This window comes from Nycticebus coucang, chromosome 6 (genome assembly GCF_027406575.1).
Source record: "Nycticebus coucang isolate mNycCou1 chromosome 6, mNycCou1.pri, whole genome shotgun sequence".
Taxonomy (NCBI): Eukaryota; Metazoa; Chordata; class Mammalia; order Primates; family Lorisidae; genus Nycticebus; species Nycticebus coucang.
The window spans coordinates 97725662-97753473 of NC_069785.1; the positions used below are offsets into that span (position 1 = coordinate 97725662).

Here is a 27812-nt window from a genome sequence, read left to right on the forward strand (position 1 = left end):
GAGGTCCTTCACCTCCTTCGTTAGGTATATTCCTAGGTATGTCATTTTCTTTGAAACTATGGTGAAGGGAGTTGTGTCCTTAATTAGCTTCTCATCTTCACTGTTATTGGTGTATACAAAGGCTACTGACTTGTGGACATTGATTTTATATCCTGAAACATTACTGTATTTTTTGATGACTTCTAGGAGTCTTGTGCTTGAGTCTTTGGGGTTCTCTAAGTATAAGATCATGTTGTCAACAAAGAGGGAGAGTTTGACCTCCTCTGCTCCCATTTAGATTCCCTTTATTTCCTTGTCTTGCCTGATTGTATTGGCTAGAACTTCCAGAACTATGGATAGCACTTGATATCCATCAAGATGGATAAAGGACTTAAATTTAACGCATGAAACAATAAAAATCCTCAAAGAAAGCATAGGCAAAACACTGGAGGATATTGGCCTGGGGAAAGACTTCATGTAGAAGACTGCCATGGCAATTGCAACAACAACAAAAGTAAACAAATGGGACTTCATTAAACTGAAAAGCTTCTGTACAGCTAAGGAGACAATAACCAAAGCAAAGAGACAACCTACACAATGGGAAAGGATATTTGCATATTTTCAATCAGACAAAAGCTTGATAACTAGGATCTATAGAGAACTCAAATTAATCCACATGAAAAAAGCCAACAATCCCATATATCAATGGGCAAGAGACATGAATAGCACTTTCTCTAAAGATGAAAGATGGATGGCTAACAAACCCGAAAAAATGTTCATCATCTCTATATATTAGAGAAATGCAAATCAAAACAACCGTGAGATATAATGTAACCACAGTGAGAATGGCCCACATCACAAAATCTCAAAACTGCAGATGCTGGCGTGGATGTGGAGAGAAGGGAACACTTTTACACTGCTGGTGGGACTGCAAACTAGTACAACCTTTCTGGAAGGAAGTATGGAGAAACCTCAAAGCACTCAAGCTAGACCTCCCATTTGATCCTGCAATCCCATTACTAGGCATCTAACCAGAAGGAAAAAAATCCTTTTATCATAAGGACACTTGTACTAGACTGTTTATTGTAGCTCAATTTACAATTGCCAAAATGTGGAAACAGCATAAGTGCCCACCAACCCAGGAATGGATTAACAAGCTGTGGTATATGTATACGATGGAATACTATTCATCCATTAAAAAAAATGGAGACTTTACATCCTTCGTATTAACCTGGATGGAAGTGGAAGACATTATTCTTAGTAAAGCATCACAAGAATGGAGAAGCATGAATCCTATGTACTCAATTTTGATATGAGGACAATTAATGACAATTAAGGTTATGGGGGGGAAAGCAGAAAGAGGGATGGAGGGAGGGGTGTGGGGCCTTGGTGTGTGTCACACTTTATGGGGGCAAAACATGATTGCAAGAGGGACTTTACCTAATAATTGCAATCAGTGTAACCTGGCTTATGCTACCCTCAATGAATCACCAACAATAAAAAATAAAAATAAATTGTGGTATATGTATGCCATGGAATACTATGCAGCATTAGAAAAAGATGGAGACTTTACCTCTTTTATGTTTACATAAATAGAGCTGGAAAATATTCTTCTTAGTAAAGTATCTCAGGAATGGAAAATAAAATCCAATGTATTCAATAGTATTATGAAACCAATTCATAATCACTCACACTTTCATATGAAAGATGAATCACAACTATAGCCCAGGATGAAGGAGGAAAAGGGGTTGGGTTGGGATGGGTGGTTTAATAGAGGGAGGGTAAATGGTGAGACTACACCTATGGAGCATATTGCAAGGGTACAAGTCAAATCTATCAAGTATAGAACACAAATATCTTAAAACAGTGATTAAGTAAATGAGATGAAAGCTATCTTAATTAGCTGAATGAAACCACTTCATTTTGTACAAAAAATCAAGACTTAATAAATGGAAAAAATTAAAAATAAATTTAAAAATAAAATAAAAAGATGTCAAAGGTGGATGACCATGCTCTCCTGGCTTGGAAGGTTTCAGTTGAAAAGTCAGCTGTCAAAATAATGGTTCTGCCCTTGTTGGTCAATTGGTGTTTTATTCCTAGCTCCTTGCAGGATCGTCTCCTTTATCTTGAGTTTGGACAGGTTTATTACAATGTGTCTTGGAGAGGTTCTTTTAGAGTTGAGATGACCCAGGGTTCGAGTTCCATCTGAAAGGAGGTTGTCAGGATCGTTAGTAAAACTTGGGAAGTTTTCCTTTACGAGAGTCTCCAATAGGGCATCCATACTTTAGGGACAAAGTTCTTCCCCTTCAGGGATTCCTATTACCTGTATGTTTGAATGCTTCATGGCATCTCATAGTTGTCTAAGTACCTGCTCTGCTTTCTCTCCCTTCTTTTCTGACTCTGTTACTACCTGTGTTAACTCAAAGACTTTATCCTCTAGCTCTGATGTTATTTTTCTCCATGGTCTAATCTATTTTTGATACTTTCTACTGCTTCTTTACATTCCCTGATTATCACCTTCATTTCTTTAAGCTCATCCATATCTTTTCTATATTCTACATATCTCTCGTTAAACTTTTCCTTCTGTCTTTCCATTTTCTCTTCCAATCCCTTGATCATCTTCATCATCCATATTATAAATTCCCTTTCTGTCAAATCCATTAATTCTTTATAGGAGGAGACATCTTTAAGAATTGCCTCGCCATCCACTGGTGGAGTTGCTCTAATTGGGTTATTCATGGTGCCTGGATTTTTCTTTTGGTTCCTCCTCATGTGTGCTTTCTTCTTCTTCACTTCCTTGTACACCTTTTCCCTTCTCACTTCCTCCTTATCCTCAAGTTACCTTGCCTCAGAGTTTAGGTGAGAAAGAGGCCTCTTGATATTGGGTCAAAAGGCAGAGAAGGATTACTGCAAGTAAAAAGAAGGAAAAGGAAAGGGGAAAAAAAGAAGAGAAAAAAATGAAAATGGGGGAAGAGTAGGAAGAATGCAAAAGAAACAGAAGAGAAAGAAAAGCAAAAAAGAGGGGGAAGGGGGATTAACAGAAGAAAATGAAGAACAGGTGAGATGGAGGACATGAAGGAAAGTTGAAAGTGATACAGAGATGTTGTTGTTCTGCAGGGTGCTAAGGCCACATCCATACCTCAACGGTTCTGTGGAGCTGAGCTGTGTGGGTTCCTCAAAATTAGGCACTCCTTACTTGTCTGTCCACAGCCCGACTCTTCCTCTTCCAAAAATAGGAAAAGAGCACACACAAAACCCCAAGAATAATAAATTGAATAAGGAAGAAAAGAAAAGTAAGAAAAGTTCTTCAGCATGATCTTCCCACTACTTTATTCCTGGGGCCAAGAGTAGAAAGTTCTCCTGGCCTCTTTGAGCCAGGCTACTGCTGCAGTCTACCTGCCAGACCACCACTGTGTCACAGCCGCCCTCACCAAAGAAAGGATGGGAAAAGGAAGAAAAGAAGAGGAAAAAGAAAAAAAAAATATATATATATATATACATATATAATCACAGATAAAGGAAAATTAGACATACCATTGAACCAAATGAAGGAGAGGGAGGAAGGAGGGATGAAGAAAGAAGAAAGGCAACAAACCAAGAAAAAGAGAAAGAAAAAACTAGAAACAGCATGAGGGGATTATCTTAGCTGATGCTGAAGGACTTTGTGTGGGACAGAGGAGATGAGTAGAAGAATCTCTATCAACTGAGAGAATGAGAGGAGTATACTAGGGTAAGAGAAAAATTTAAGATAAAATTCTGCAAACCCCCCCAAAATTAAAAAAAACAGAAGTCCTTGCTCTTGTTGAATGTAAAAATGGAAGATAGGAGAAGATCCAACCACACAACTTAGCAAAAAGCAAAGCACATTGAAACAAGATATAAGACAAAAAAAAAAAAATTAAATGATAAGACATCCTGATGTAAGCAATCTCAGCAACCAATTGAGGAAGAAAAGAAGAGAAAGAAAAAATAATAATAATATAAGCTAAAATAAAAAGCAGAGAAAAAGAAAGGCATAACAACCAAAACAAATTTATATACACATATATGAGGTAGGGTTCCGATTTTTGTAGGAATATGTTTATGCCGCAATATACCTCCTGGATAGCAGGTGGCGCTGTGAATTTGCGGGAGAAACAACACAGCTGTTAACCTCTCACTGGTTCCCAGCCTTAGAGCAGTTTGCCAGCTTATGTGTTCCTAGTCGCCTGTTCACCCCAGCACTCAACCCCACAGATCTGGGATTCCACAGTTCTCAAGAATTCTTCAGAGATTACCCCTCCAACTATTCCCATGGACAGCAGGGTATCCCAGGGCCTGTCCCCTGTGGAACACTTCTCCCTGCAGGTGGAACTCAGAGCACCACACCTCAGGCCCTGAGTAAGAGGCCTGCACAGGCTCCTGGTGCCCTTTACCACAGCCGCTTTCCCCTGTCTGGGAACTTTCCCCATGTGGATGCTTCACCGGTTGCCAAACTACTGTAAGCCGCTCCAGCCAGCACTCCAATCTGGCCACTAAATATTGCTCTGAACACCTAGCTTCCCCTATGAACCTCAAACTATGAGAAGTTTCTTCTAGGACCTCCTGCCGCAGCTGCCACTCCGGCCTGGGTATGCTCACAGAAACTTGCCCAAGTGTGTTAGTTCTCACCTTCGGCCAAATCCAGCCGTCTGCTTCCATGCTGCACACTCCAGACCACGACTGTACATCAATACTCCACACTGGAACTGATCTAGCCCTTGCCTCTGTCATTTCACTCTAGGAAGGCTCAGCTAAATGGCCTTCCCATCCACCATCATGCTCCACCCCCCTGCCCTTATCTTTTAATATGCTCACTGGAGTGGTGTCCTCCAGAAATGATGTCATCAAGACAAAGAGTAAAAATGGTTCCAGTCCAAGACCTGATTCTACTGTGGACCTTTAGATCGCCCTCCCTCCAGAGAAATCCTAACTACCCCCTTCTATCATTGCCCAGTTCAGCAGGAAGCAGATTAAGTCAATGTTCTTTTTCTGCTCAGAGAGGGAGAATTGATATAAGGTGGGTGCACTCCGGCTTGGTCAGTGTCATCCACCTGGGAGGACCTTCCCCACCTTCTGCTTCTCCCACAGAAGGAAGAGATGGAGAGGGCTGGAGAGTAATGTACCATGGAGAAAGGCTAGCCCAAAGGAAGGATGACGGGCCTCCTTATTTCAGAGGAATCACCGCACAGCCTGGCATCCCAGGCCCCCTCTACTTTTCCCTTATTTCATGGTGCACTTCTGCCTGTGTGTGGCTGCATTCTGAGTCGCACACAGCATCTGTGGCTGGGAGTGGCCCTTGTACGGATTCTGGCTCAGGGATGAAAGGGAAGCCTTATCAATTTCATGTAAGTTTCCTAGGCCTGGGACATTTCTTCAAGAGAAGGCAGTGACATTTTGAAGGAGCGCTAGGGGAAAGGACTGTATCCATTCATTTGTCAACACTTTCATTAACCTTGCCCTAAGGGAAGGGACTGTATCCATTCGTTTATTAGGATATATATATACACCGCAATGTATATATATACATCCCAAAACAAAGGACCCAGGTAGAGAGGAGATATTTCTACTTGTGTTTTTTCCTCTACCAAAAGCTCTGATACTTTTTCTATATTCTTTTCTGTAAAATAAATCCTAACTTACCACTGATCTGTGTCCATGGATTCATTCTTTTAATCCCTGAGACCAAAGACCTACTGAAGAAGAAAGTCCAGCAAGAATACTATGAGTGAGACGAGATACAGGTGCCTGCAGACTCGGGCATGGTCACCCAGCCCCTGCAAGCCTGGCCCCAGGTCCTAAGAGCTCCAAACTCGCAGCCACAGTGTCCACACCATCCAAAGCCACATCTCAAGGTCTAGAGGGCTGGGTAAGGTGGTCGTGGGGGCTGTTGCCCATCGAGGCTTCAGAGCCCAGATTTCCACTTTGCGCTTTGCCCTCCAAGGCTCAGCCAGAAGTGTGGCCTTGACTCTGGGAGCTGGCCTGGGGACAGTGCTCAGCAAGCGGAGGGGCCTGCGACCCCCAAGTGTGCAGGGAAGCCAGGCTGATGTGGGAATTGTACCTCTCCTGTCCTGTATTTAGTCTCCTGTGATGCCTTTCCTCCACTGTCTGAAAACTATGCTTTCTTATCATATTTCTGGTGTTTACTTGTTTAGGATGGAAGAACAGAGTTGGTCCTTGTTACTCCATCTTTTCACCCACAACAAGTCTGTGGGGGAGATTGTCGAACTTTGGATTCAATTTTTTATTTCACACAGCTATTCATTGTATCTGCTTTTATCTTTATGCAGCTTAGGTAGTGCTTAGAGTTCAACGCATGGATCCATTGTCCTGTCAGCTGTTGAGTTTATCAACATTGGCTTTTGTTAGATGTGTGTTGCTGAATCAATTGTGTAAGCCTGGTGTTTTTGGTGTGAGGGCTTCCAAGAGGGTTTCTACAGGTGAGGCTCTCTAGGCCTGTAGCACTGTGAGGAGTGGCCCCCACTGAGGGTGGCCTCCTCAGCACAGCCCTATGGCATGGAGGGCCAGGTAGAAAGAGAAGCCCCGGGGGACATCACTAAGTGCAAAACCAAGGCAGGAAAGGAGGCAGTGCAAGGGTATGGTCCAGTCATGACCCTCCTTGCCTGGCAACTCCCAGGAGTAGAGAGTCTTTTAATAACCCCTGACCTGGAATCCTCCTCCCCAGTTACTGATTCAATGTTTAAGGGTCCTCCAGCCAAAACTGCCAGGCACCCTCATGCCTAATAGCACTGTCCATATCTGGTGACTCCTGGTGATGACCAATATAAGAAGGAAGTTTAAGGCACTGGATTATTCCCCATGTATCCCAGTATCTGAAGCCACATGCCACCCGGCAACATCCCTTTGAAGACAACGCATGCAGCCTTCGGACTCCCATAGTGCCAGCCACCTGCCCTCCCCCATGTCACTGCCAGGTGTTTCTTTTCCCTGTGGGGTAGGCACAGGGACCCTTGGCCTTGGCCCCGAGCCCAGGACAGTGCTGGGCTACAGGGGGTGGCTAGGGCTTCAGAAAACTCTGTCCAGTATGACTCCTGGAGAAGATACTGTAGTCAAAGCCTCTGAGTTCAGCATAGGAGGAAATTTTCAAGATAGGTAAAAGGAAAGTGGGGCGGTAGAAGGTAATTCCTTCAGTCTTCCCATTGGAGTTTGCCAAATTTTTGGCTAATAAGACTATAGTTGTGAAGCCCTGTGCCCTTCAAGGACCTCACAGCTACGGGGCTCACAGCACAAGTCCTTCTGGAACTAGCAGCATCACCCTGTCCCCAGGCCCTGGTATGTCAGGGAATCCGCCCTTCCCCCATCCTTCTGCTCTGGGAGAAGTTAAAGGAGGCACTTGCCTGGTGATCACCAACCTTGCTCCCAGCCCAGCAATTCTCCACACACATCCTCTGCTCAGTCAGCCAACATCTGGTTCCTGTCCAGGTTCAGCAGCTCCCACCTGTAATCCTAGCACTCCGGGAGACTGAGGCAGGAGAATGTCTGAACTCAGGACTTCAAGACCAGCCTGAGGATGAGTAAGACGCCATTTCCAGTACAAAAAGGAAAAGTAGTCAGGTATTGTAGTGGGTACATGTAATCCCAGCTACTTGGGAGGCCAAGGTAGGAGGATCACTTGAGCCCAGGCCTTGGGGGTGCTGTGGGCTGGGATGATGTAGGCTGATGCCACTGCACTCTAGTGTGGCAACAGTGTGTAACTGTCTCAAAAAACAAACAAACAAAAAAGATCTGGTTTGTAGCATTAGCAGAACCAGGAGCAGACAGGGAACATCAGTGTGCCAGGGCCATACTTTGGTTTATATAGTTTATTGTGGTTATATTCATTGAATACAGGGTTGCTAATTTTGATTTCATATTTAATAAATAGAAAATAATTATGAAATATGTAAATTTTATTTATAAAAAACAGGTTGTCAGATACTGTGGTTCTTATCTCTCAGGTCTAGTGTGTCAGACACCTGTATTCTCCACACATTCAAAAATAAAATGTCCTTATCTCTCAGGTTCAGAGTGTGCCTCTTCCCTGGCCCATGGCCCTCCTGCCCAGGGCATCAGCTCTAAGGCGGCTCATCCTGTACCACACATTTGCTTACCTTCATCAGAGTAGGGTGCATTAGTGTCATAGCTCACAGCAATGTAAAACTCTTGGGCTCAAGTGATTCTCTTGCCTCAGCCTCCCAGGTAGCTGGGACTACAGGTGCCCTCCACAATGCCTGGCTATTTGTAGAGAGGGCGTTTCACTGTCTCTGGCTGATCTTGAACTCCTGAGGTCAGTCAGTCCACTCACCTCATCCTCCCAGAGTGCTGAGATTACAGGCATGAGCCACAGCGTCCAGGCAAAACCTATTATTTGTAAAGCCTTTTAAGTGCTATGCATTAAAATATTCTTACCTCCGGGCGGTGCCTGTGGCTCAAAAGGATAGGGTGCCGGCTCCATATGCTGGAGGTGGTGGGTTCAAACCCAGCCCCGGCCAAAAACTGCAAAGAAAAAAAAAAAAAAATGTTGTATCACTTTCATTGCACTAAGTATATCTGTTGCATAAATGACAATATTTTAAAATTACATTGCAAGTCCCGGCTTTTATTATAGTTAAGTGTATATAAAATTTCCCATCTCAACCATTTTTGACAGTGCCATTCAGTACCATCAGGAATTTTCACATTGTTGTGCAGATGTCTCCAGACTTCTTCTTTGTCCTCCAGACCTGAAGCTCTGCCCGTTACCCCACTCCGCCCACCTCTCCCTGATCCCGGCAGCTCTCTTTCTTTCTCTCTGGGATTCTGACCACACCAGCTGTCTTATACAAGTCAATTCATGCAGTATTTATCTTTTTTGTGACTGGCTTTTTTCACATAGCATAACGTCTTCAAGTTTCATCCATCTTACAGCATATATCAAAATTTCCTTCCTTTTCAAGCCTGAATACTATTTTATTATAGCCCAATACCACATTTTGTTTATCCTTTGCTCTGCCTGTGAACACTTGGGTTACTTCCACCGTTTGGCTTTGTGCATAATGCTGCTGTGAACTCATGTGTGTGAATATCTCTATAAGTCTGTGCTTTCGTTTCTTCTGGGTATTTAACCAGAGTTGGTGTTGCTGGGTCATGGTAATGCTACTTTGGATTTTTCAGGGAGTACCTTTTACTGAACCTGTTATCTAGAAATGTTGGGGTTTTCAGAGCTTTTTATAAATAATTTGGCACTGCAATGGATGTTTGTGCAGTGCTGCATTTATTTGGAAACTGGGTTATGAAATGAAGGCAAAGCATGGAAGGGGTCTACAGTCGCCCCTTCCCCAGGGCTGGGCTTTCTTCAGGGTCAGCGTCCCTCCTCTGTACTCAGGACAAAGCTCTGTGTGGGTGGGCAGTTTAGAATGAGGGGTTGACCATGTTGGATTAAATTTGTTTTAGTTCTTTTAAATAGAAACCACTGACTTTTCTAATGGTTTCTTTCTATTCTGCCATCAAAGATATGAGCCCTTAATGAGTAATGGATCATAATATTGACCCCTCTGGCTGGTGCGTGCTAGTTCCCCCTTCCTTGTGTGTTTGGATCTACACTTGCAGATCAGTTTTCTGAAAAACGCTCAGAGATTGCTCTCGCTCTCACGGTGTTCTTGCTCTGTGCACGTATCAGTTCTGTTTATGTTGTGATAAACTTCAACTTTCATATCTGGTTTATGCTCGGATTACCTTAAACTCCATAATTAATCAGCCTCACCATTATCAAAACATATTTATTATATGTGTAATTCTGCATGACATTGAATTTAGCTCCCAGCTCTTTGAACTGTGTCCATGCTTTAACTCAAGAAGATACTGCTCTTTTTTCCCTTTTACCTCCCTCCCTCCCTGTCCCCCCCTTCCCTTCCCTTTCCTTCCCTTCCTTCCTCTTTTTAGACATCATTGACATTGGTGTTCTTTTTCTCATGGGGCTTACGGCTACTGGCATAGTATCAATAGACTCAGTTCACTTTTTAGCTTCAACCATCTTTATTTCTATCCATTCCTTATATTGTTGGATGAAGCACTTTAATGGAGGTGGAGAAAACAACACAAATAAAATAACTTAAACTTCCACTTGTGCTCACTGTTACTGCTCCTGTGTAGATGTAATTGAAGAAATAGTTATAAATAACTATAGTCAGTAGTTACAATTAACGTGAATAAAGAAGATCCATTGTGCGGGCATTGTGCTTAAGATTAAACTGAAAAATACGTAACAAAAGACCATCCAGGGTCACTGTTGGGAAGGGATAATGTATTTCTGAATGTCATAAATTCACGTGGATGAGACACATATTATTTTCTAAGCAGGTGACAACCATAGCCTTTACTATGTCATTTACTATGTCAGATACAGTGTCTGTTTCTATTGATTCTCAAATAGTATGTGTCTCAGATTTAATTCCACTAGTACGTAAAGATGCACTAGTGGACTTCATCCTAACATTAGTCATTTTTACCCATGAAATATAGTAGGACCTCTGTAGTTGGCCACCTCCTTAACTGACCTGATTTTCATAGACAGACATGTACCTATCAGTACAGTGGGCCTGGTTCCTTATGCTGACCACCTCCGTGTGTTGACCAGTTCGTTACAGTCCTTTGGGTGGTCAGCTTACAGAGATTCTACCATAGTTATACTTTGTGTATCTTATATTTAAACCTCAGTTTCTAATAAATAGTGACTATATTGTGAATTTAAATTTACAGTGATCTATTACATATCTGTTAAAAGAACAGAGTGAGTTTAATGGACCAGGCAATGTAAATTATCCCATTTAAAAAAAAATTCAGATTAATGTGGATTTCATAGTTTGCACTTGCAAGATTAAATTCTGGTTAGAGAGCATGTTGTACACCAAGGTAGCGTGCCATATACATGTACCCATGCTGTGGGCCCTTGGGGTGAGAATTTGCTCAGCACCTTTCTCCCTTCCCCCACCGCAGGCTTGAATTTCATCGAGTGTTTCTCTTTATGTGAGTATGTAGGTATTAATATCCTAGTTCCAGTTTAGTACTGGGTACAGGTACTATTGTTTTCTATTCTTGTGATACTTCACTTATGAAAATGTTTTCCAATTCCATCCAGGTTGTTGCAGACAATACAAAATCTCCTTACTTTATGGCTGAAGGGTACTCTATGGCACACACATATCACAGTTTTTTAATCCATTCATTTGTTGATGGGCATGTGGGTTGTTTCCAGGTCTTTGCAGTTGTGAACTTTCTGCTGTAACATTCGAGGGTTTCTGGTAGGATGCCTGCAGGGCCAAACGTAAAGGCTACTTTTGGTTCTTTGAAGACACTCCATCCTGCTTTGCAACCATTTATTTTTAATCACTAGAAATGTAAAATTTTTGTTTCATTTGCGATAGTGCCTATCTTGTTTTTTCTTTATTAGTATTATAATTTTTAAAAGCAACAATCTTCTTTTTTTTTTTTTTAAGAGACAGAGTCTCACTTTCTCGCCCTTGGCAGAGTTCTGTGGCATCACAGCTCACAGCAATCTCCAGCTCTTGGGCTTAGGCGATTCTCTGGCCTTAGCCACCTGAGTAGCTGGGACTACAGGCGTCTGCCCAGCTATCTTTTTGTTGTTGTTGCAGTTTGGCCAGGGACGGGTTTGAACCTGCCACCCTCAGTATATGGGGCCGGCACCCTACTCACTGAGCCACAGGCGCTGCCCATAAGCAACAATCTTCTTAACATAGTAATTTAAAATTTCTTTTTAATAAACTTAATAGTTTTTGTTCTAATGGTTTCTAATATGGAACAATGTAATTTTGTTTTTATTTGTGGTCTTTCTCCTAAAAGGAGTTTCTTTCTTCACCTTGTATTTTCAGGTCATTCTTTCCCCACTTTTCCAATATGATTCATGAATCTGGAGCTATTCCCTCTGGGCTGCTGACCAGGGGGGACAGGCTGCGTAGATTGGACCTTTGCTTATTTTATTCTCAAGCCCTATAGTTTAAAAGTTTGAGAAATTGTTTTATGTGTACTGTTGACTAAGGAGCCTTTGGCCTTCTGGAAATGTTCTGACACATATAGAGAATCCTGATTTCAATGGAATTACAGTAAAAACTGAGACAAAAGGACACAGACGTAGTTGATCACATCAGCCTCGTCACCACTGGTGACTAATTGAATTAAAAGCCACAGTCTTGGTGCCTGTAGTCCCAGCTACTCGAGAAGCTGAGGCAAGAGGATCACTTGAGCCCAGGGAGTTGAGGTTTCTCTAAGCTATGATGATATGATGGCACTCTACTCCAGGCAAGAGTGAAACTCTGTCTCAAATAAATACATAAATAGATAGATAGATAAAAATAAAAGGAAATAAATAAATAAAATAAAATTTTAACCTTCGCTCTTCCACCCCTACTTCTCATTTTTTTCTTTTTTACTTTATATTTTTTCTGTAGAATTTGTTACTTTCTAATATTTTACTATTTAATTATGTATCTTTTTTTACCGTTCCTTTTTTCTGTGTACCCATAGTAGGATTCAAGCTCCAGGAGGCTAGTTCTGTGCTATTTTGCTGAAGGCAGTGAGGAGAGTGCCCAGCAGAGAGGAGGCTCTGAGCATCCCCGAAGGCAGGAGTCTGTCCATTTCGTGTCGGGGAAGAAGAGGAAGCAAGGGGACTGCTTCATTTCCAGCAAATCTGTACTGCATGATCTAGTTTTTTTTCTTTCTGCCTTTATGCTGCCAAATTTGAAGATGGTCCTTGTTAACATTTTAATAATTGAGAAAAGAGATTTTTCAACCAACTCTGCCAGCCATTTCCAGGATTCAGGTTTCGTAGTTCCGTGGATTCTCTCTGATTCCCACAACCTTCCTTGTATCTTTTAACATTAATAATGGGAACTTTCCTTAATTTAAGGAATTGTGTGTTGAATGATACTTGACCAGATGTGAAATTTTCTATGGTGTAGTTTCTGTGCTTTCTTGATGTAAATATCTAATAAGCAGCTGACTCTATTAATCCTTCAGGGCCTCTGTGAATATGCAAAAACCAAGTATTTATAAATTATCTCACAATTTTTATAAGAATTTATCAGCTTTGGTTCTTTGTTTTTCTTTCTCTCTCTTTTTTTCTGAAGAAGTTCGGAGCCAAAACACAGGTCCATGAATGTGTAGTTCTTCATGAAGTTTCCTAGTTTAATAATATGACCTAATACAGTAGACCTCCACAGCTGACCTCCTCCCTATGCTGACCTCCCCTTCCGTTGACCTAATTTTCATAGCCAGACATGCGCCACGTGTACGTAACAGTACCGCAGCCTCGTTCCTTATGTTGACCACCTCCGTATGTTGACCAGTTTGGTACAGTCCCTTGGATGGTCATCTTACAGAGGTTCTGATGTGTTTTCATTCAGTTATTAAGGAAAGAGATTGAGTTGTCCCAGGCTGAGAGGCTGATTCTACCATTTCGTCTTCCTAGAGGCAGCCATGCAAAGTATGGGTAAAGAACTTCACAGGCAGGCAGGATTTGTAAGCTCGTGTTCTCAGATTTCCCTTTCAAAAATAGATCCATAACCTAAAATTGTGCTATATTTATCAAGAGAAAATTTCAAGTACATCTTTTCTATGAATAAAATAACAGTTTTATTACAGGCAATGAGCAGTTTTTTAAACTATGTTTCAGAGCAACTATGCTTCGCTTGTGGTCTCGTCTGGCTGAGATTCTTTTTTTCCATGAGGAATAAGCTTTTATTTGTAAATAAAACTGCAGGAAAAACAGCTTTTAGATGAGAAGAATAAGTACACATATACTTCTACAAAATTTCAGTAAGGGAATGATATAGAGAGGGCTTGAGATGCAGAAATGGTTAAAATAAAGGCTCTCGTTTGCAGGGTGGAAAGTCCAGAGAGGATGTGGGTGGACAGTGTCCTGCACCCACACACACTCCACAGCACCCGCCCTCACTTCACAGAACAACTGCGGTGTGACTGGCCTGCTTCTTGGTCCACATATTTACTCATAGTTTTAATTCTGGATATTTTTTGGCTCTGCTTACTGAAGAATTATTGATTGCAGTTTCATTTTCTGTCTTTAGTTTTTTCATTTTCTGTCTTTAGTTTTAGCCATCTGACATCTTGACAAGGTTTGAAGGGAGCATGTCTTGCATGTGAGCGTGAAAGCCCAGCCATCACTCTTGTGAACCACACAAGGGTCTAATTTTCTTTTAAAAGACAGTTAGCGTCTGTGGATCCTGATTCCTGTGGATACAGTGTTGCAGTGGCTTCTTTTTTCTTTGCCTCGCTACCAGAACGATCCTCTTCATTCTCGTGCAGTGTGGCTTTCACAGTGTACCTCACGGGAAATGCTCCTGTGTGTTCATTGTATATAAATCACCCTTTATAGTTGACATCACTAGGACATGCATAGCCCTGGAAAACTTGCGTCTTCCTGTGGAAATTACTTTACTAAAAATGAGATAATATGTTCGCATATTTTTATTGTTGCAGATCGAAAGTCACGACAACTGTGCTTATGACTACCTAGAAGTTCGAGATGGAACCAGGGAGAACAGCCCTTTGATAGGGCGTTTCTGTGGCTACGATAAACCTGAAGACGTAAGGTCGACCTCCAACACCTTGTGGATGAAGTTTGTTTCTGACGGGACCGTGAACAAGGCGGGGTTTGCTGCTAACTTTTTTGAAGGTGATGATTGGAAAAAATTTATAAATGTGAGATTTTCCTTGTCAGGAATGAATGGAGTATTTTTCTTTGAGTTAAGGGAGAACTAGAGAAAGTTGCACTAAAAATTGAAGTTTGTACAAGGATATTTTGGTTGGTTTTGATGGCAAAGTTATTAGTAAAATACAAGTGTTGGGAACTTTGTGGCTCAGGATAGGCACTGCCTTAGGGCGCTCTGCCATCTGTGTGTTTTGTTTTTTTGTTTGTTGGTTTTATGAAATAGTCAGAATAGCAAAACCAGGAGAGGGTTATACAAACTAGAAAAAAATGTGTAGTTGATCCGTTATTTCTAGATGCCAGGGCCAGCATTATCCAAAGTTTCCTTTCAGAACAGTATTCAACCATATTAGAAATAATTTGTCATCTCCTCAACAGAGCATCTAAATATGATACCTGAAATGTCTTTTTGACAAAGAATTATTCCTGATCACTTTAATTTTGAATTTTCTAATTACATTGTAGTTTATTCTCATGCCCCATCTTTGGTGGGTGTTCCTAAGGTAATAAGAAGGCAATTTTTGTTCAAAGAATAATATCAGATTTTCATTTAGGAAATTCATAGTCATTTTTGTTTCATTGTAGAAAAAAATTTTTCTACAGTGAGAAATTTTGCATTGCCTTAATTTTTATAGGAGAAATGATATAGAATAGGATAAAGGGTTTGATAGTGTATGTCAAAATTTAGAGTAGATATAGATATCTAGACAATTTCTTCCTGTAAAGAACTCCACTATACTGATTTTCCCTGGGCCTTACAGGAGAAGTTTGGCCTTTTACGACACGTACTGAAAGTGTTCATTAAAAGGTGCGCTTACATGTTCAACAGACTCTGTATGTATCGCACAGTAGAAGGAATTTGGCTCTCAAGATTCTTTCATGTGATATTTATATATTTAATTATCAAAAATGCTTAATGTTTTCCTGGTGCATAATGTCTCCAAAGGATGTTTACTGCTTTCCTGACTCATTTTAGGTTATTCCTCAAGAGTGAGGTTATGAAGCGTACTGCCATCGGCATTTTTAGAAGTAGTATATATCTTTAATATATATTTGTATTTAGTTTCATGTTACTGCATGTAATGAGATTATATAGTATTTATAAAAACATGAGATTATATTTCATGGACCAAAATGCCTATATGAGAAACATAATGTTTTCAACTTAAAAAGAGATAGTTTTCAACTTAAAAAGAGTCCAGTTATTCAGTAACTTCAGAGTTTTTTTTTTAATTTGCATTTGCCACATTCCTTTAAAGCACTTTTTCTATCTGGAAAAGTGTAATGTGAAATCAGGTGATGCTATACATTTTTTAGGAAGGTCTTTTTATTTCAATCCTTAAGACACTCTAGGCTTTAGTATTCCCCACCTGTCCTCAGATTCACAGAAACAGGCAGGGTGTCTGAGCCAGGGCGCCCTGTCGCGCTCCGTGTCTGAGAGGAGGAGCTGCCAGCTGCGCCCGCGGGCCTCTCTCTCTTCCGCCCTCCTGGCCGGCTGGCATGTGCGTCCCCAGGGCTCTGCGTTGTCCCCACGCGTTTGTTGAAGCCACGCATTGTCCCCGTTTACCCAGAGCCATGAAGCATCGTATTTTTCAAAACACTGACACCCTTGTATGCAAACCAAGTCGCTGTTCCGTAACTGTGGCCGTTTTTGCAGAGGAGGACGAGTGTGCCCGGCCTGACCGCGGCGGCTGCGTGCAGCGGTGCCTGAACACCCTGGGCCGCTTCCAGTGCGCCTACGAGCCGGGCTACGAGCTGGGCCCCGACTGCAGGGCCTGCAAAGGTACGGCTGCCCCTCCTGTGTGCTCCGGTCTCTGTGTGTCCTCTTTCCCCCGTAGGGTCACCCTGTCCTCTGCTCAGTTCAGCTGATGCAGAACTGGCCTGGGTTCCTGCTCAAGGTCAGTCCTTTCTGTGGGTAGGCAGTGTCGCTGTGACATCCGGCGGGTGCTGTGATTCCACTATGCCGCAAAATGCCGCCCTTGGAGGGAAACTGGATAACGTATGCCCAGCGCCTTTCTGCTAAACTTAAGAAAAATGGAAAAAACCCAGTCCTTCCCCTGTGGTTACCAGACTACCTTGTTTACACAGATGAGTCCACTAACACATCTCTATCTATTTTGGTTTTAACTCTGTCTAGATCAGTGTTTTTCAACCTTTTTAATCTTTTTAACCTCATGGCACAGTTAAACTTCAGTTCAACTACAGTTAAATTTCTACAGCACCCTTAAATTATGTTGATAAAAAAAAAAACGAGTTAAAAAAAAAGAAAATACTGTGCTCTGAACTTTTTTTGAAAATAGTTTGATTAAAGATCTTTAAAAAAATTTTCATAGTACACCTAAGGTCCTCTCACAGCATACTAGTTGGAAATCACTGACTAGGTTTAAATTTCCATCCACCCATCCATTTGTTCATCCACCCATCCTTCCTTCCAATGATCCATCCATCCGTCCATCTGTCTATCCATCTATCCATCCATCCATCCTTCCTTCCATCGATCCATCAATATATCCATCCATCTATCCGTTCATCCATCAATCCATCCATCCATCCATGTCAATCCATCTATGATACAAGGCCACTATGTTTATATATATATTAATACAAAAACTATGTTTGTATCTATGTAGATCTAGATTTTTATCCATCTATACATCCATCCATCTTTCAACCCCTCCCTCTTTCTGTCTTTCCACCTCTTCACCCATCCCTGGTTTGTATCTTCTTCGTAACATGGTCTGTGTTAAGTGTCTCTTACTGACGTAACCAGTCCTGAGTGGGATTCACCTTTGTATGTCCATCCAGCACAGTCAGGAATGGAATATACTTCATGGATAAATGATTAGTTAAACAGGGACATTTTGTCACCATTCCCTGCGTTTTCTCTTTCTAAAACGAGGTTCCTGGCACACTGTTTATTACCTTTACCTTTGTTCTCTTCTTTCAGAATTTAAGCCTGGCTGTGTTGAATTTCCTCAACTCTGCCCTTTTATAGGCGCCATATCTCAAGTTGCAGACAGAATCAGTTGGGTGATCTTCCTTCCTCCTTTATTTCTACCGAATTCATCGTCACAGAACTTGTAGCAATTTAACATTATTTATATTTGTGTATGAGGTTGACAACTACGTTTGTGAACTCATCCTAGAAAAAGGGCTACATTCCTGTTGCTGAACATCACTTCAGTCACCGTCAAGCACTCCCCGGAAAAGCTCTTCTCTGACACCAGTGCCTGCACCATACTTCACAGCACTGTCTGTAAGATGAGTTTGTGAACTCAATTGCCGTACCATATACAAGAACAACTCTGACGGTCATTCTGGAAAAAGAGTTCCACAATTGCTTTGAAGATTGGACTGGCGTCAGCGCTTAGCTTTTCCAGGGGAGCACATCAGAGTGGCCACAGTGAGCGTCAGCAGCCGGCTGTACAGCACTTTGTCCAGGGCGAGTTCACGCACTTAATTGTCAGCCCTCATATTCATTGGTTTACTTGTGGTGTCTCTCACTACAGTGTGAATCCTCTGGAGATGAGCACCTTGCTCTTTATTGTATCCTAATAAAGGATATAATAAATGACAAAGGTGCCAAAATCATTTGCATGTATGTCACACGCCTGCTCACCTATTACAAACTCTCACTTACATGTATTCTACACATGTACCCAAAGGCAAATAATGGGACCAGTTATCTTAGGAACTTTTGGCCACCTAGGAATTATGAGCCGTGTACAGTTGTGTATAATCTTTTCATGCAGGTTGCTTTTGGAGACCATGATTTTACTAATTTCACTGTCAGTAAGGAAGAAAGGAAATTTAAGAAGATCACCAAAAAGGAGAGAAAATTAGGTGTTGAATAGAGTTTTGGAGTAACAAATATATTCTGTTTACCTTAATTTATTGTGCTTGCTAGTAATACGGTGTTGTCTTGGGGGGAAGAAAAGAGTTTGGGGAAATAAATTAATTTTGTTCTTACTGTATCAGACTACACTGTGCTCTACATGTGTCCTTTTCTTAATTCTTGTAACACTACTATGAATTCTCCCCAAATGAATTTTCTCCTCCTAATTCTTTAGTTGCCGAGGAACTGCAAGATATAATTATACCCATTTGAAAGATAAGAAAACTGAGACCTACTTTTCTTTCTGTTACATACTCAACTTTAAAATGGTTTAAAGTATACCATAGCCATAATATATTTGCCTCCAAAGCTACAAAAACAATAAAGTGGGGCTGACGTGCTTGGTGATAAGAAGGAAGTGACTTTATTAAAAGGACTTTCCCTTCTCTTTTCTTGGCTTTTAGCTGCGTGTGGTGGACTTCTTACCAAGCTCAACGGCACCATCACTACCCCCGGCTGGCCCAAGGAATACCCGCCAAATCAAAACTGTGTGTGGCAAGTGGTCGCTCCAACCCAGTATAGAATTTCTGTGAAATTTGAGTTTTTTGAATTGGAAGGAAATGAGGTAAATGAACAATAAATCGAATTTTTATCATGTTTTGGAAATCTCTTAACGAATTGGCAAACGGGAAAACAGAATGCGATGTAATTGTGCAGGTGGGGTAGGCACCCTTTGCCCTTCTGATCAATTCTGCCCTGCTGTGGTTCTTGTTGGTTGTTGGATGATATTTTAGACTTTTGGGGAGGTTGAAAATTACACGGGGGGAGTTGTTACTCGGTGTATTTAATACGTACCATTTTCTTGATTTATTAAAGAACTGTGGAGTATTTGGGGTCAACTTCATTACACATAGACTTTTCTAGAAAAAATAAACCAAAATCCACTGGCTGAGTCATATCAAAAATATCCATTTGGGAGAACTTTGTATATTTTACTTGTGGAGATGGGTATATTTTCATTGGATAAGTAGTTTTCTATTATGCTTATGTTTTATAAATAATGATTAATTTTTTAACCTCAGCAAAAGATGCATTTAGCCGAAGCTGTTTTTCAGAATAGAGCTTACTACACATGTTTACTTTACAGCACTAAAGGTACAGTTTCTATCAGATAACCACATTTAAACAAATGGAATCATTTATTTGAACATCCCTGTGTGCTAAGTACACACACACCAAATTCAAATGCAATGCCATGCCTGAAATGGGGACTTTTAGAAGAATGTCTTTTGCATGATTGGTCAACTCTGGTTTAATTCCAGAGAAAAGATTACAAACATTTGTTTTATTTAGTCTTTTTTTTTTTGTTGCAGTTTTTGGCTGGGGCCCGGTTTGAACCTGCAACCTCCGGTATGTGGGGCTGGCATCCTACTCCTTTGAGCCACAGGCATCACCCTGTTTTATTTAGCCTTTTGTGCTCTCTTTCCTTTTTCTGACTTATTTTGCATCCTTTCACCACCAACTTTTTCCTGTGTGTTCTTTTAGCATAAACACGATTCAACCCTTCTACAAATGATAAAATTAACTCAAAACTTATGTTGTCTTTCATGTACATCTATTGAACCCTTACAGAGAGGTGTGAGAACAGAAGTGGAAGTGCATCTGTGCCCCTTGGGCACTAATTTTTGGTAATATTTGTGGGTTTTATACCAAAATTTTTCATATCTATCTTTGCGTCTTTTTTGTCCACTTTTCTTTCTTTTACTTACATTTCCCACCCCCTTAATTCTGCCTTTATTAGCCAAGGCACTTCTGTTATTTTTTTTTTAATCTCTTACTATTTTGAAGTAGCTCGCTTTTGTGTTATCTTAAAGGAAATTAAAGTCTGAAATATGATGAACTTACATATATCAGAGAATTGTAAAATCTTAGAGCTCAGGGAGCCTTTTGAATTATTTTGTTATTGTTAACATTCGTAAGTTTTATGATGGGAAAGACAGCAATTTATTCTTTTAGCATAATTTATCCACGTGAAGTATCATTTTCCTTTAATGACTACTTCAAGTTTAAGGAAATATTTACATGAAAATAATAATTTTTATATTTTCAGAAAAAAACTGTTGCATGAGCTACATATTTTGAAAATGATAATTTCCCTACCAGTCCTGTGGTTTGACATGAACTCAGGGCTGTCTGAACTCCACCCCCATAGTTTTCCCTAAAGCTGTGAGTGTGTCCTCATGATTCATTAGTTGGTAGATATTTCTAAGAAGGCCTGAGGTTTGTATTCAGGAAGGAGGAGGGTGACTGGTTCTATATAAATGGGGTGTTGTGTTCTGAAAGCACTACCCTCACAGCGGTTGTCATCATTCGTAGAAGTGCTCTTTACAAACTTGGTTAACACAGCCCAGAATTCTCTGATTTATAATGGTGCTACTTTCCGAAAAGCTGTTGCAGAATTCTGTGAATTTTCATACTTCTATATCTTGGCTGTTTGAAAGTCCCAAGCCAAAATAAAAAAAAAATAAAATAAAAAAAATAATGACTTATAGAATCACCAGGTCAGTTGAAAACTTTACTGCTTTATTTATTATATTGATATCCCAAAGGAAAGTCAAAACAAAAAATCTTTTAGCTTTGGAAACATTGTTTTATACTGCACAGAATCCTCTGTAAGCATAAACGGCAGTGGTAACCAAGCAGATAGAAAGGCGTTTCATTTTTCCTAGAAGCATTTTGCTTATTTATCACCTAATTAATATCACAAGAACCAGTAATTTGAGTTGACATATTTCAAAGTACAGATCATGCCCTAGGGTTCAATAATATGCGTTGTTAAATCCTGCTAAATACACATTTATGTAATAGGGTCATTCATGCAAGATGTGTTCTTTCCAACCTGCCCTCCTGGAACTTTGTGAAAGTGTAGTATAGAAACATCTGTTTGTGGTCATAAAATTGCTTAAGAATACCTGGCATTCATTTAACTTCTTCCATTTTCTTGTTGTTAGCATATCACACATAAATCAGAATCATAATACCTCATTCTAGTATAAATTCCTGCTTCCATCCCCCTAGACAGAGTTCTATGTGTTTGCAGTTCTTCAGCAAGCCCGCAATGTTCACGGTACCTAGAAACTCAGAGAAATCAAGGAATGGCAGTCCTTTTAATAAGTTTGAAAGGCGAAGGACCTTTTTTGTTATATACTAAGTACATGTCTTTCACTTTGAATGTTAGTAATGGCGCTGTTCTGATTAGAATGTAGCTTTTCAGACCAAGCCAAATGCTACATTATTAATCACCACAATGCCATCTATAATTTTGGACAAGTTACATAAAATTTTCTGAACCTCAGTTTTTTTAATCTCTGCAGTGGATGAGATTATTTCTATTGCTAGTGATTTTTTCATAGACTAAATGTACCAATTTCATGTTATTGTTGTCAGTATTAGTAGAACTGGGCCCAGTTGGCTCATGCCTGTAATCTAAGCACTCTGAGAGGAGGAGACGGGTGGATTGCTTGACTTCAGAAGTTCAAGACCAGCCTGAGCAAGAGCTTGACCCCATCTTGACTAAAAATAGAAAAACTAGCTGGGTGCTATGGTGAGTGTGTGTGTCGTCCCAGCTACTCAGGAGGCTGAGGCAGGAGGGTCACTGGAGACCAAGAGTTTGAGGTTGCTGTGAGCTATGTGATGCCGTGGCTACCCAAGATGACAATGAGAGTCTGTCTCAAAAAAAAAAAAAAAAGAAGGCACATGACAAGTGTTTTCATAGTTCCTGATTGTCGGTGTTAAATAAGGCAGCACACCGCAAGTATTTCCATAATTCCTATTGAAAAATAAAAATGCTTTTTTGAAGGGCAGCAGCTGTTGCTTTCCTTGTAACCATCAGCATTATTCTCTCCACAGCATTCATTACAGTTTTCCTCAACTTTTCATATTTTTTTGAAAAGTATGCTTTTAATACATAGAAATGAAGCATACATTTGCATATAAATGTCTCAGACCTATCCAGAGGAAAATTCCCCTCTGATTTATCTTTCTTCAAGCCTTTTGCCTCCTACTTGAACTTTTTTCTTGATTTTTTTTTAAGATGTTAATTCCAGTTACTTCCAGGGGAGTAAAGAGGGATAAATATACATTTTTCAAAAATAAATATCAGTCATCCAGGATTCTCAAATCTGGCAAGTCTGACAGCCGGGCTTTTCCTAGGTGTGCAAATATGATTACGTGGAGATCTGGAGTGGTCTTTCCTCCGAGTCCGAACTACATGGCAAGTTCTGTGGCGCCCAAGTGCCAGAAGTGATCACTTCGCAGTTCAACAACGTGAGAATTGAGTTCAAATCCGACAATACTGTGTCCAAGAAGGGCTTCAAAGCACATTTTTTCTCAGGTATTCACATGTTGTGTGTGTGAGTGTGTGTACCCTGTTTCCCCAAAAATAAGACAGTGTCTTATTTTAAGGTGTTCTCCCAAAGATGGGCTTCGTCTTATTTTCAGGGGACGTTTTATCTTTCCTGTAAGTCGGTCTTACTTTCAGAGGATGTCTTATTTTTGGGGAAACAGGGTATTACAGATTTTCAGTGTGGATGGGCTTAAATTATATATTATCTATTTTTATATATAGATACCTAAAAATGTAAATTGGAAGAACAAAGAATACATGGCAGTTTACCATAGGGGTTAATAATATTTACTTACAAATTAGAATGCTACATATTAATAATAGAGACTCTTGATGAAACGTTGCCTCCAAGCAATTAGATTTTACACAAAATCTAGCCAAACATTATGAAGGTGGATACAAATAACACAAAAATAAGTATAATAATATTTTCTTACAGCTCCTTTACTCATTACAAGTGGATGGGAATAAAAATACCAGGCTTCACACACATGGCAGATTTCTATAAATAACTTTTCTTTGTTTTTATAAAGTGTGGTGCTATTTGAGCAACACGTTAATTCTTATGATTTAGCAGTATGTCTTTTTATTTTATAGTTGTATTGTTAAGCCAGTATTACAGTCATGCTTTGCCTCATCCTATATAAATGATTGCAGTATGAAACTTAAAAATATGGAAATTTTAATTTTACAAAATTTAATATCTCATGAGGTATATTTACTGGTCTGTATTTCTGTGTTTGGAATTTAACAGTTTAACCAACTCGAACTAGATTCCTCTCTTAAAAAGTAGAAATTTGACAAAAAAAGCTCCCCAGATTTTATGAAAACATCAATGAAATTTCCATATTTTCTCAATCTCAGAACTTTGCTGTATTAGAACATTATTCTGAAACTTCAAAACTAGATAAAATTGTAATAAACCTAAGAGTGGCAATGTATTTTGTCTTTTTAACTGGCAAGCAATTTAAAGCCACTGAATACCAATTATATTTTAATATTAGGCAATTTGGGAGTTAATTCAAAGTCCATTTATTCTGGTCCCCATGTGTTTAAAATTAATGAGATTTACAATGTCCTGGTTTGTCTGGGGTTTTCAGTGTAATTGAAGTTAATGGTTCGCAAACTCCATTGAGTTCCAAGTCATACAAAAAGTGCTTCCAAGATACAATGGATTTCAGCTCCCCTGCTCTTGTTCTTTTTCTTTCTCCCAGAGTTAATTACCTTTTAAAAATTTTTCTCAGGCATGCATTTAAGATTTATGTTATTCAAAGTACAATTTCAGTTTCCTATTTTAATGAAAGGGAAACTATTTTAGGCTTCCAAGTTTAAATGATTCAATAGTTAAATAGATACAAAATTACTTATCTTAAAGTCATCTAAATATTTGTTTAAAAAATTAAAATTATGAAATAATTCTGTCGTAATATTCCAAGTATTTGGGGCCCTTTTCATGTTACCTTAGATATATGTTTCATTTTTAAAGTTTTTGGGCGCATGCCCCAAATATTCACTAGGAAATATAATTAAATTTAGCTGCTCTGAAAATTTTAAGTTCACTTTCTGGTATTATTGGTCAGGCAAAAGTTTTCAAATCTTCATAAAATAACACTGTTGCAATATATGATGAAATATACGAAAAAAGAACAGAGAAGAAAGCCCATGCAGAAGATGCCATTCTCTGGCACGTACGCGTGTCCAGGTATAGTCTTTCTTTTCTTTTCTTTTTTTTTATAATCTCTGTGCAGCTGTTTTTTGTGAAATCAACTGAGTGCCTTGGTTTTCCTTGGGGTCATGTCAACTACTGTGCTGTAAATTGTGTTTACTAATATCATCATCTCAAGAAATCATCTGTTTTTAGTATTTATCAGAGCATTTGAAAAATATAGAAATTATTTACATGGCAATATTTAATCTTGAAAACATCTAGCCTAGATTGTTTGATGGAGTGCAGGCAGTTAGCTAAGCTGAACAAGGGAGTCCAAGGGCAAATTAAATCCCAGAATTCATGTCATGTTGCCACGTTCGTTCGTATATGTTTATCCCACAGATGAGGTAGTGAAGGAGCTAAGTGAGATGCTGGGTGGTAAGGACCACCTGAGCCTTGGTGGTCTTGGTACACAGAGCATCTTGTTAGCCATAGAGATAATCGTGAACTTTGCACATGACATTGTCAACATGTTACTCCAGCACCCTTATGACCTGAGAAAACAACTGCAGACACACGATTCACTTCTTTATTGTTGTTCTGTACAGTCAAAGACGATTATCATTAAGTATGAACTCTGTGTTCCCTTTTGAATATATTGAAAAGTCTTAGCAGTTTGTCAGATTCATATTTAAAATATTGTGGTTTGGGGAGAGTGTTTGAATCTATTTCACATTAAATTTCCTGCGAATTTCTGTTAGTGGGAAAGATGTTCGCTCAGGAAAAGAGAAGGTAAAAAATTTGCATTTGTAATAAATTGTTGCAGATTACTAGGAGATAGCAGCAAGTAAGGATTTAGACGCCGTAATAGCCTAAGTATGATGATTTTATAAAGTCACAGTTTATAAAAGATTATTCCTTTTAATAGATGTCTATTCACATTGAAAATATACATCACAGTACTAGTAATGTTTTAAATATTATATAATCACATATTAAAAGCCAGATAATTCACTTTCTTTTCTTGGAAAGGAACTATGTAAATCATAGTGATACTGGATTTTCCAAACAAAATAGAAGGAATTTTCAGTGTCAAAACTCAGTCACTATTGGACTATTAGGGGACTGGATAAAGCACATTACTGGGTTTATTGTCACAAACCCTTTTGAAAGAAATTTAGCATAGGACTATCTGGAGTCATTGTATTGACCATTCTTTTTGCCTCAGAAATAACCATTCTTGGGAATTTTTCTTAAGGATATATTTCAGAATCTAAAAGAATGATTTCACTATCATATGAGTGTGACAGAGATGTGGTGCAACCTAATGTTGGGAAGCAGGAAAATCATGCAGAAGTTATAGCAAATGCTCTCTTTAGGGCTCAACTACAGCTTGAACTTTTTTACCTAAAAAACTCAAACAATGTAACCCAATCTTGTGTACCTTTATATGAATCTGAAACAGAAAAGACGTTTCAAATGATTCCATGGTGTAAAAAATGAACATGATGAAATACATATTAATGGAGTTCCAGTATATGCACTACCATTGTGCAAACAGCCACGCAGGTGGGCAGGAGCAGACCTGAAGGTCGCCATACGAGATACACAGGTCACCGTGTTAAGGTGGAAAGCTGATGCATCGCGGTTTTCTCCAATTTTTCTTGAAGAGATTTCCAGATTTTTTTCTTCTGGAGTTATATAAAAATAACTCCAGAAGAAAAACACTTACGAAATATCGTATTCCATAGCTGGGCATTGTGGTGGGCCCCTGTAGTCCCAGCTACTCGGGAGGCTGAGGCAAGAGAATCGCTTAAGCCCAGGAATTGGAGGTTGCTGTGAGCTGTGTGAGGCCACGGCACTCTACCAAGGGCCATAAAGTGAGACTCCGTCTCTACAAAAAAAAAAATATATATATATCGTATTCCACTTACCTGTTGCCCAAGGTATTCCTACTGGGCAAACATTGCCTAATAGACTTTGATCATCTTTCCAAGTATAGGGATTTTTAAATCCATCTATTTACTCATTAGATAATAAATATTAACATAGGGTAATTTTGGCAAAAGCATATTGAGGCCTGGTGCCTGTATGTCAGTGGTTAGGGCGCCAGCCACATACACCAATGCTGGTGGATTTGAACCCAACCTGCCGGCTAAACAACAATGACAACTTTAACAAAAAATAGCTGTGTGTTGTGGCGGGCACCTGTAGTCCCAGCTACTTGAGAGGCTGAGACAAGACAATCTCCTAAGCCCAGGAGTGGGAGGTTGCTGTGAGCTGTGACACCACAGCACTCTACCAAGGGCGATAAAGTGAGACTCTGTCTCAAGGAAAGAAAAAATAGCTGGGCATTGTGGCAGGCGTCTGTAGTCCCAGCTACTCAGGAGGCTAAGGCAACAGAATCTCTTGAGCCCATGAGTTTGAGGTTGCTGGGCCCTCTACCAAGGGTGACATAGTAAGATTCTGTCTCAAAAAAAAAGAAATTGAATTAAGTTTCTAAGTATCTTGTTACAAGCAAGTTAATATGTTAATGTATTATATATATTAATCAAGAATTAATTTATGAAGACAGTCTTAAATGGTTATGTTTATAGCCAGTGTTATAAAATTTTTAGTAATTAATGGCTTTATGGAAACTTAACAAAGAATGTAATATGTTCAATTAATTTTTGCCATGTTCTTTTTCCAAGAACATCTAACAATTTTCAAATAATTTAATAATAATTAAAACATTTGCTAATAAGTGATTTCATAGTATTTGGGAAGAAAATTTATTTAAAAATAAATTGTAGAGTTGGACACAGTGGCTCATGCCTGTAATCCCAGTACTCTGAGAGGCCAAGGTGAGTGGATCGCCTGAGCTTAGGAAGAGGAAAACAGTGTGAGCAAGAGCAAGACCCCATCTCTAAAAATAAGGCAGGTGTTATGGTGGGTGTCTGTAGTCCCAGCTACTTGGGAGGCTGAGGCAAGAGAATTGCTTGAGCCTAAGAGTCCGAGGTTGCTGTGAGCTGTGATGCCACAGCACTCTATCATGGGCCACAGAGTGAGAATCTGTCACAAAAAATAAATAAATAAAATTTAAAAATAAGTAACTTCTAGTTTTCATGTAGTTAAGTGATATGGCAGGAAAAAAGGTAAAGAAATATATTTAAATCCCTAATCATCAGAGAAATGCAAATTAAGACCACTCTGAGATACCACTTAA

General features: G+C 39.7%; 2 pseudogenes; one reads left to right on the forward strand and one right to left on the reverse strand.

Annotated features, from left to right (window-relative positions):
• The first annotated feature begins 13268 nt into the window (after positions 1 to 13268).
• LOC128588807 (tolloid-like protein 1) overlaps positions 13269 to 27812 on the forward strand; it is a 506486-nt pseudogene continuing 491942 nt past the window's right edge.
• Positions 14098 to 14193, reverse strand: LOC128589550 (uncharacterized; annotated as a pseudogene).